This window comes from Schistocerca piceifrons, chromosome 8 (genome assembly GCF_021461385.2).
Source record: "Schistocerca piceifrons isolate TAMUIC-IGC-003096 chromosome 8, iqSchPice1.1, whole genome shotgun sequence".
Classification (NCBI taxonomy): domain Eukaryota; kingdom Metazoa; phylum Arthropoda; class Insecta; order Orthoptera; family Acrididae; genus Schistocerca; species Schistocerca piceifrons.
Window position 1 is genome coordinate 353009262 of NC_060145.1, and position 10023 is coordinate 353019284.

Sequence of the window (10023 nt, forward strand, 5' to 3'; positions counted from 1 at the left end):
TTCAGAACTCTATACGTGTTCTTGCATACTGGAGCATTATTCCTCGTTGGTATTCTGTGTTGCGTGAGTGACGGACCACTCGGATTAAACAAATCAATGAACTACAGTAACAAACGTTTCATTTCTTCTGTATCACATTCCTGTAAATGTCTCACTTTCTCACGTAATGCAGATGCATTGACAGTTTTCATGTGCCAAAGGTCCTCAGTTGACCTGTCTATGTTATCTTCCTCCAAAACATCCAAATTAGCGATTAGTAAACCCTTTGGCACATTCCCTTCGTCCTTGCCAAAGTTATCAAGACTGACCGGAAACATAAAATATCCGTATCTATGCTCTGTCAGATCAACTTCCCTGTACCTTGCAGTATTATGGCATGAGAATTGATTTTTAGTGCCTGTGTCTGCTGTTTAATGGGTATCACCTTCATTATCAGTAAACTTGCGACAGTGCAAAGCTTGTAGCTATTGCCCCCAGCAGAAACAATGTCTCAATAAGTCCAATTGTACGCTGCAAAGGTCAATTTTTGGGTGATATTTAACAAGAAAATCGAGTCCCAGCATCTCACAATACCCCTCACCAACACCCGGCAATACTTATGCATGCCCTCGACAACACTTATTCCCACGTTAAAACTGCACAGCATTGTCCCCAATGACTTCATTATCACCTACTCGGAGTAACCTATAACGGGACGACCTCAGTCTCATTCTGCCCAAGAGATCGAGACTAACAAATGACACGTTATCCCGTGTCGACTAGAAATTTATGTTCCGTATCATTTATTTCGCCGAGCAAACAACACTTCGTTCGCAGGAGAGCTTCTGTAAAGTTTGGAAGATAGGAGACGAGGTACTGGCAGAAGTAAAGCTGTGAGGATGGGGCGTGAGTCGTGCTTGGGTAGCTCAGTTGGTAGAGCAATTGCCCGCGAAAGGCAAAGGTCCCGAGTTCGAGTCTCGGTCCGGCACACAGTTTTAATCTGCCAGGAAGTTTCATATCGGCGCACACTCCGCTGCAGAGTGAAAATCTCATTCTGGAAACACTCCGTCTCTGTATACGTTTTCCACAGTCTCATGTTCTATGGGGAATGCCATCCCACAGATGAGGCACCCCCATTACCGTTTAACGACCAATTGTTGGGACGTTGCTTGTCCCTTGCCTTCCTCTGACAGTCACGCACTTGACATTCCACCTCTCCACATTCATGACATTCAGGTTGACGACATTTTTCATGATGTGGCGCTTGCGCCCACATATAAAACACTTCAGAAGAAGAAACACCACGATCACTCTGTCTCCATGTGGCAATGTGGATCTCCTCTAATTGCATATCAATCTTAATGGCAGTAGGTAAGTCACTTGTGTTCTCCATTCTGATCTTCATTGACATATCAGCAGAAATACCTCATAGAAACACATCCCTAGTACTCTTCAGTTAAAACTTCCGGTCTGAGAGGCGGTGGTACATCGACCACGACCTCTTAACCCGAAAGTTTTAACTAAAGACAATACCGGCCGTGAAAGCCTACACTGTATGACTACATCCCTGATACTACTCTCTGTCTCATGCAGAATCACTCCATCGGCCTCCAAATTCTGCATCACTTCATGCTTTTGTGAGTTCAGTTTCCTAATCTTGTCAGAGAACGATTCCAGTGACTCGCCGTACTTCTGCGATAGTCCATTCAGTTTTTCCCTAAAGAACCTATGTTTTCTGCTTCTGATAGCGCTATAATAGACCTGTGGCCAGTTCACCAATGTTTGGTCCTTACAACGCGGCTATCTGCCCCTTCAGAGCTCCACTGTTTCATTCAGTGTTGCTGCTCTTACTTCTGGCATTTGCGTAAACTCCCTCAGCTGTTACACCACAAACAAGGAAACTTCACAGACAATAGGCAAAAAAGGAATTAAATTAAACTTAATCTTCACATTGTGCCATAGCCTAACAAGCACAGGTGTACTTGGCGACCAACCCCTCTACACATACTACTGATAGCTGACACAACTTGAACACAAGGCAAATCATGCCAAGATAAATTACAGTTCGGACAGCACACTGTGTACAAGTAAACTCCTCTAGTGTTCCCACGAAGTGAGACAAGTCTGTGAAGTCTTGTAGTTTGACAAACGACACTTTTAACGTGTTGTGAAGGTCCCTAACGCTCAACATGGCCATGAAAAAACAAAAAAGGAAGCAAACAAATAAGAGTTACTCACCACAACACATTGTCATGAAATTCAACTCGTAGCTGTTGACCTCAAGGTGGAACTGCATATGGTCAGTTCTTGTTGTCCTAGATATGTGGGTGTCGCACGATGCAAAGATATCTCTACCACTCGCAACCCCTTGCTGACACCAGATATGGGGTTCAAGTCCCACACTCTCACAGCCGCCAGGAGACAGCCAGATGGTATATGGTGATGTGGTCCTAATTACTCTTGAGAACACCAAGGAAACATCGTTGACAACACCACATTTATTTGGCAGTAATACTGGACAGTACTCCAAAGTGCGCACCAAAACCTGGCTGGGGGTGCTACGCCTCGTCAGCAGTAGAAAGACTGCGTGCATCCGACTTGTAGTACTGCAAGTGCAGCGTAGGGTTCTATGATGGCTGTACAGGAAGCCCAAACAGAAATACCCCATCATTCTTAACAAATGCCTCATTGAAGAGTGATGATTACCAACTGCCCAGTGCGTAGTCTCGTAGTCTAAGCCTAGTCTTTTTACGAGAAGACTTACCGCAGCTTCTTGAAGATGTTCATCTGGAAACAAGACGCGACATGTATGTCCAACATGACGGGACACCTGCACACTTCCACCATGTGGTGACAGCTTATCTTAATCAGCAGTTTCCACATCGATGGATAGGTCGCGGGGGTCCTGTCAACTGTCTTGCCAGATCCCCAGATTTAACACCCCTAGATTATTGCATCTGCCGCACGGGATTAGCTGGGCGGTCTGAGGCGCTGCAGTCATGGACTGTGCGGCTGGTCCCGGCGGAGGTTCGAGTCCTCCCTCGGGCATGGGTGTGTGTTTGTCCTTAGGGTAATTTAGGTTAAGTAGTGTGTAAGCTTAGGGACTGATGACCTTAGCAGTTAAGTCCCATAAGATTTCACACACATTTGAACATTACCGCATCTGGGACGGGGGGGGGGGGGGGGTGGAACACGAGAAGAATTGATACAACGCATTTTCGATGCCGCAACGCCAGTAATGAACGAGCATATGAAATTACGAAATGCTGCTCGCGCGGTTCGTTCCCGTGCGTATCTTTGCCTTCAAATGCAGGGAGAAAATTTTAAACACTTGCTTTAAATCCATTCTGAATGCAAGAGCCTGCTACAAAACTAAATTGTTATGTGCATTTTTGATAGTGAAATCCTACAATAAAAGTTTTTTCTGCCATTTTCCTGAGTTTTTCAATTACTGTAGCTCCTTAGTTATGGATCTGATCCCATTACTGTATTTATATTTTTTTTTTTCAAAATGGCTCTGAGCACTATGGGACTTAACATCTGTGGTCATCAGTCCCCTAGAACATAGAACTACTTAAACCTAACTAACCTAAAGACATCACACACATCCAAGCCCGAGGCAGGATTCGAACCTGCGACCGTAGCAGTCCCTCGGTTCCGGACTGCAGCGCCTAGAACCGCACAGCCACATCGGCCGGCTTTTTGTCAAATGACCTAAGTAATACCCTCCAGAAACCGGGGGAAAACCTCGTGATTCACCCTGTATATGTAGTAATTTTCCCGTTTTCGTCCTGTATATATCTAGGAAATCAAAGCAAAAAAAAAAACTGTGTGTAGAACATGTGCTTCTCTGAGTGAGGGCAGTCATTAAACCGTGGCTCCAGCCTCAGCCAGTGGGCTGCAAGTCACTCACGCACTCGGCAGCGGCTGGCGAGGCAGGCAGCCTGTTGCGCAGCCCCGACACTTGTGACAAAACGCTGCCCCACCCCCGCACCCCTCACCCCCACCACCACCCCTAAAAACCGGGCGCGGCGTCTCGCGCCCTGCCTTTAACCGCAGGCGCTTGTCTGCCGCCCCCCAGACAAAGCGCCCTGTCTCTGGACAGACATCGGCAAACACCGACCGCAGACATTTTTGTGTCCCTCCTCCCGCGCCCGCCGGGGGAGTAAATAATTCAAAGCCATTGTGTCGAGACCACCGACCTGCTATTCGGCACAAACGACCGCCGCTGCCGCTTTTTGCCAACACTGAGCCGCCGTTCTAAATGTTATTGTCACTGTTCGCGAGGCGATAAATTATATGTTATTCTTTATACACGCGTACAATGGAAGCTACCCCTCTCCACTTTTTTTTTCGGCCGTATCCGCTCCATCCCCCAATTCACGCGCCACTCGGTTTGAAATACGCGCGCCGACACTGCCCGCTTTGTTGTCTCTGATTTATTGTAGTTTGAATTAATTATCCCGTGCTGCTTCTCCTTTTTTATGCTACGCTACTGTTGCAGCCACAATTTTGTTACTGCCTGTTACAAAATGAAAATTTGCCACTTGCGAGTGACGGCTAAATCACGGAAGTTCACTTCGTATATGGTCTATTCCGACGTTTCTTTACTTCAGCCTGCTATTGAAAACATGATTGTCATCATATCAAGCGATATGCAGATCAGGAAACCAGTACACATGTGCAAGCCAAGTCACACACTGTCCTCTACTCATTACCCACTGCAATCAGTCGTCTTGGACGCCGAGCAGGTCGGCTTACAGCCCATATGTTGCATTAACTTGCATTGTGGCCATCTACTTGCTGTAGCAGTACATAAACACTTTTACAGTCACGTTAAGTAATGACTATGCCGGCCGCGGTGGTCTAGCGGTTCTAGGCGCTCAGTCCGGAACCGAAGGGCTGCTACGGTCGCAGGTTCGAATCCTGCCTCGGGCATGGATGTGTGTGATGTCCTTAGGTTAGTTAGGTTTAAGTAGTTCTAAGTTCTAGGGGACTGATGACCACAAATGTTAAGTCCCATAGTGCTCAGAGCCATTTGAACCATTTGATGTAATGACTATCAAATACTAATACCACTTACATCACGAATCTTTGTATACGAGAAAAATTTAACTCCAGAATGAATAACCATGGTTGGAGAACCTAAGCAGAGAAACTCTGATAGACACAATCGTGAGATTACAATTTATGGTTGAGGTATCTCAACCTTTCAAAATAAATATGTACATCAGACAACCTGATGTCATTTACCTACTTATATTTCACCTGTAAGAACAAGTTAAAGAATCCAAAATATCGCCACTCGTGCTAGAGATTAAAAACAAACGTGATGTAATAAATTGCCTACCTTTTGGAGAAGACTTTCCCATACTTTCTGAAAACCTGACAAACGCAACAACGTGAGTCTTCTCAATGAGACAGCAAACACGACTGTCTTTAACAGTGTTTGCAGAGAAAAAATTTGTGACAAATACAAAAAGTGCTTCAAAGTATTTAATAACACGTTCTGAGAAAACCGAAAAGGTAAAAAATTCAAATATTTGGGAGAGACTACTCAAGAAAACAGTTAAGAAAAATCTGCTTTAGAGGAAAGGATACAACAGAACCAAAAAACTATTTGGCATAACTAAGAATACTTACAACAACAAAATATTTCGCAGCAGACTTAATGGACTACAACAAAGTAGTGAAACAGGAATGTTTCATACTACCGAATATATAGCATTAGGTTATAAGCTTGATAAATTAGAAGTAATTATTTTGAAAAGTTAGGTCCTCAGACAAATGCAGAATTTTGGAAATTAAGGAGTTATTATGAAATTTAATAAAAAGTAAAGACAAAGACATTACTAATTTTGGATATATTTATAGAGTAGGTGACAATTATCTGACCAAAGAGATCTTCAAATACCTTAGGGAAAAGAAATTAACTACCACTTGGATTGAAGAGGTTAGAAGGAGTTGGAAAGGGATAACATAAGAGAAGACAGACACATTGAAAACAGAGGTTTTTAGGAAAATTGAAAAGTTGTGGTAAGTTCCTGTGGGGCCAAACTGTTGAGGTGATCGGTCCCTAGGCTTACACACTACTTAAACTAACTTATACTAACACACATACACACACACCCATGCTCGAGGGAGGACTCGGAACATCCTATGGGTAGAGTCGCGCGAAACGTGGGAAGGCGTCTCAGATCGCGCGGCTACCCCGAGCGGCTGGTTTTTAGGGAAAAACGTTTTAAAACCAGGAGAATTCCGAGGTATAACAGAAAGGAAACTTGTACAAAGTGGTATGAAGACAGGAATACTGGAAAAAGAGGAAAAAACAACAAAGGAATGAAAACTAAAATTGAGAAATGCAAGAAGAAGAAGAAAGTGACACATGAAATTTCAGATGTTTAGAGTCTATCAGAAGTGACATTTGAGCATAACTGTGAGCAAATTCACAGTGTTTCACACAACACAGACCACACTAGAAGAGATACTCAAGGAAATGTTTCTTCACCTGTGAGTTGCAGTCGGCTACTGCTGGCAAACTCAAAGACCTGTGGTAGTGCAGCAGAGCTATATAACGAATTAGGCAAGCAGAGAGGAGCGATGAACTCAGAAAAGATGGTTACTTAGCGTAGCTTATGACGGTCTGCTCGAGATGGCTGTTCTGCGGCCTTGTTATACGACCATTTTCGTAGTTCCCCAGGCTGTGGTTCGCAGCCTCAAGCCTGCCATCAGTACATCATCCTTATCATTGTAACACTTAATAGGGAACAGAGCATAGGAGTTTTAAAGGCCAACAATGGGTGACCAGGTGACCATTCGTTAGACAAGACGTTTGCTTCTCATCTGGTTTTCAAGTTTTGACCTTTTGTGCAATTCTTCCAGCTCATGACTGTACCATCCCGCGTCCCCCACCCCCCCAACCCTCCCCTCCAGCTCCCGAATCTTTCACTGGGGAGAAAATTTCTTTTAATTCTTTTTACTTCCGACAAGAAAGTTACTAAGTTCTTATTTGTGGGTACACGTCACACATCCTTACATCACAGGTTGAGTCAGTGTACTTTACTTCTAGAGCATGTGCGTCCATTGGGGCTGACAGAGATTATGGGACTGTCCGAGGGACAGTAGAAACCAGGAACGGAGAAACTACGACTGTTGTGGCTGGATGGCTTGGAAATCAAGACCCTAGTGTTACGTCAGTGCTATACTGTATTGGCTTCTTACTTCCCACTGTAATTAAGCGAATGTCTGAGAACTGTGGTGCTGCCATCGCTTTCTATTCGTCGACTCGTCCTCTCTTACTGAAGCACGTAGGGCTATAAGGCAAGTCGTGACTTAGTACGGAAGTTGAATGCACGATATTGATACCGCAATGCACCACTGACCGAGTGTCGGTTCGAATGGCGTCTAACGGATTTGTGTTTTGTCAGGCAGTCGAAGGTGCAACAGGAAAAGCAAGTGACGCAATGTATGTAATTGCAAATGTGCTCAACTGCAGGTAGAGTGATGTCTAGAAACAGTCCGATGCTGTAGTCCACCCTTCAGACGAAAAACACACAAAGTTCGTCCAATGCAAACAAAATGGTTGTATTCTTGTTTACTTCACCTCCACCATGGGAAAAAATATGTGCTCCGTGGGACCAAAAAGCGCAATTTTTGTGTATTCTTTTAGGCATGGCAACTTTCGTTTTCGGGCTAACAGCGTCTTGTATAGCTTATCATTCATGTCCATAACTTTTTTCGAACACTGTTGCAAATTTGTTTTAATAATTAATGCCATTTGGAGAATACACTTCGTCATCATGTCGTGTTATCTCGTACAATCGTCACAGGCTTTGTAAAGTGTCAAAAGTGTGTGTAAGTCAATGTGATTGTTAAACGTTCTCTGAAAAGATATTAAGCATTAAAATATATTTACAGCAACTTTTGAAAAAGCTTTTTTCCATCTACATACTGACATATATACACAGATACACGTATAAACGTATTTACACAGATACATAATTGAACATAAATGCACATCAGTACTTATTTCATTTGGAAACTAACAATTATAACTGTTAGGAGTAGTATGCTGTTACGTCAGTTAGATCTTTCAAGTGCATATGGCAATTGCAAGCCATTTAAAGTTTATTTTGCCCTGAGCAGTAGGTCAGTGGTTGAAGAGTGGATGGCTGGACGGAAATGGGTCAGTCTACTCTGCCTGATGTACTGCACTTGTAAGGCTATAAGAGGTGTATTGCTCATGCGGTGCCTGCGATTGCAAGGTATAAGAAAATCTCTGACTAGAGGGCAGTGTTGACTGCAGTAGGAACTGTGTAGCTGTAGCAGTAAGTTGTTGCTAGTCTGGAGTCTGCTCTGGTCTGGCCTGGTGTATCGTATTGGCTGGCCCGGCTGCGGTGCAGCGATGTCGGAGCCTGAGTATTATTGTATAAGGTAAAAAGCAGCCTCGCGCATATGTAGTAATGTTATCTCAAGTCCCATGTAAATGTTTTAAAAATCTCGTAATAATAATCTTTCTCATAAAAAGTAACTTTTAACAACCATTCATTTCAATTTAAAGAATTTACTAATTTCTCCCATCCATGATCATCCCGATTATTGCAATAGAAAAGTCAGTTGCTTCCTTTCATAAATGACAGATACGTCGGCCAGCATTGCACAGAGCTGTGCCGGAAAAATGTTACTGTAAGAGCAGATATATCCGGCGACTTCATTGAGGTAAGGATTTTTCCTTTTTTATTCAAAATGATCTTTCAGGTCCATGACGCAGCACTGCTGTCGTCCAAAATTTACTAGGTTAAATTCACAGTGAATTATTGAAAAGTCATAAGTGAGCGACAATTTAATTGAGAGGTTAGTTACATTTTTTTTTTACCAGGTTACTGAATTCATTTTTTATTGGGACGTTACACTGAATGTGAACGACGTAATTATAATTTTACTGTTGAGAGGTTTAGGAATTTTTCTGTTTTGAGGTTACACTAAACGTGAATATTATTCATATTATTTATTTTATTTTTGTGGGGAGGTTACACTTGGCGACAACTGGCCCCGATCGTATTTCTTTGTGAATTTCTGAGAAGTAGTCATATATCTGCTCTTATTTACTTAAATGTAGTTTGCATCTGGCGCAACGCATTTACTAATTTGTCACTCTTTCTTTCACAGATCATCGGCAGTTTATTGCTCTTTGCTGTAATTGTGTTTTTGCAATTTTTACTTTGTCTTTGTTTCATTTTGTGCTTAATTTTGATTTGCGAAAAATGCCGCGAAAAACTGTTAACAGTGCATCGCGATGTGCAATGAGTGAAATGGCCGACTCGAATAATTTGACCGATAATACTTGCGACACTCAATGTAATAGCGATAATCCTCTAATTACTGATAATCAGTGCGTACCGACCACTAGTACTGATTTTGATCCCAATGATGAACAAACAAATTCAATTATGTCCACAGTAAATGTAACAATTGATGACGCGGCACGTTCCGTTACAATGAACGCTGTCCAGTTTGACACGCCTGATTTGCAAAATTTACGTAGCGAACAGATAATTGTTTCTAACGAAGGTGAACAATATACACAAAATGTCAGATTTATTTCATTCCGAGGTAGTGACTAACAGTGCACATCCGATTAGCAAACATTTTCAAGAATCAGAGGACGACCTAATGGTTACACAAAACGTGACAAATGCACATACACCATCACACAGCACAGAGAATGCAGCAGCTACTTTTGGCATGGATCAAGTTATGGCAGTATTGCTACAATTTAACGAAAATCTCAAACAGTCTAGGAAAAAACAAGACGACAATTTCAAACGACTTAATGAATCGAACAAACAACTTAATGAAAAACGAGACAACCTTAATGAAAATTTCAAACAACTTAATGAACAGAACAAACAACTTAGTGAACAAATTACAGCCGTTGCTGCGCAATGTCATGATACTAAAGAACAATTACGTGAAGAAATTAAGGCTTGTGCTAGGAACAGTAGTGAAGAAATTAGATCTGTGGCACAAGAATTAAGTAATACA

General features: G+C 42.6%; 1 non-coding gene across 1 annotated transcript; it reads left to right on the plus strand.

Annotated features, from left to right (window-relative positions):
• Window positions 1–893: 893 nt before the first annotated feature.
• On the plus strand, window positions 894–968 carry Trnas-cga. Its single transcript has one exon. It is a non-coding gene; the product is annotated as a tRNA-Ser (tRNA).
• The last annotated feature ends 9055 nt before the right edge of the window (window positions 969–10023 follow it).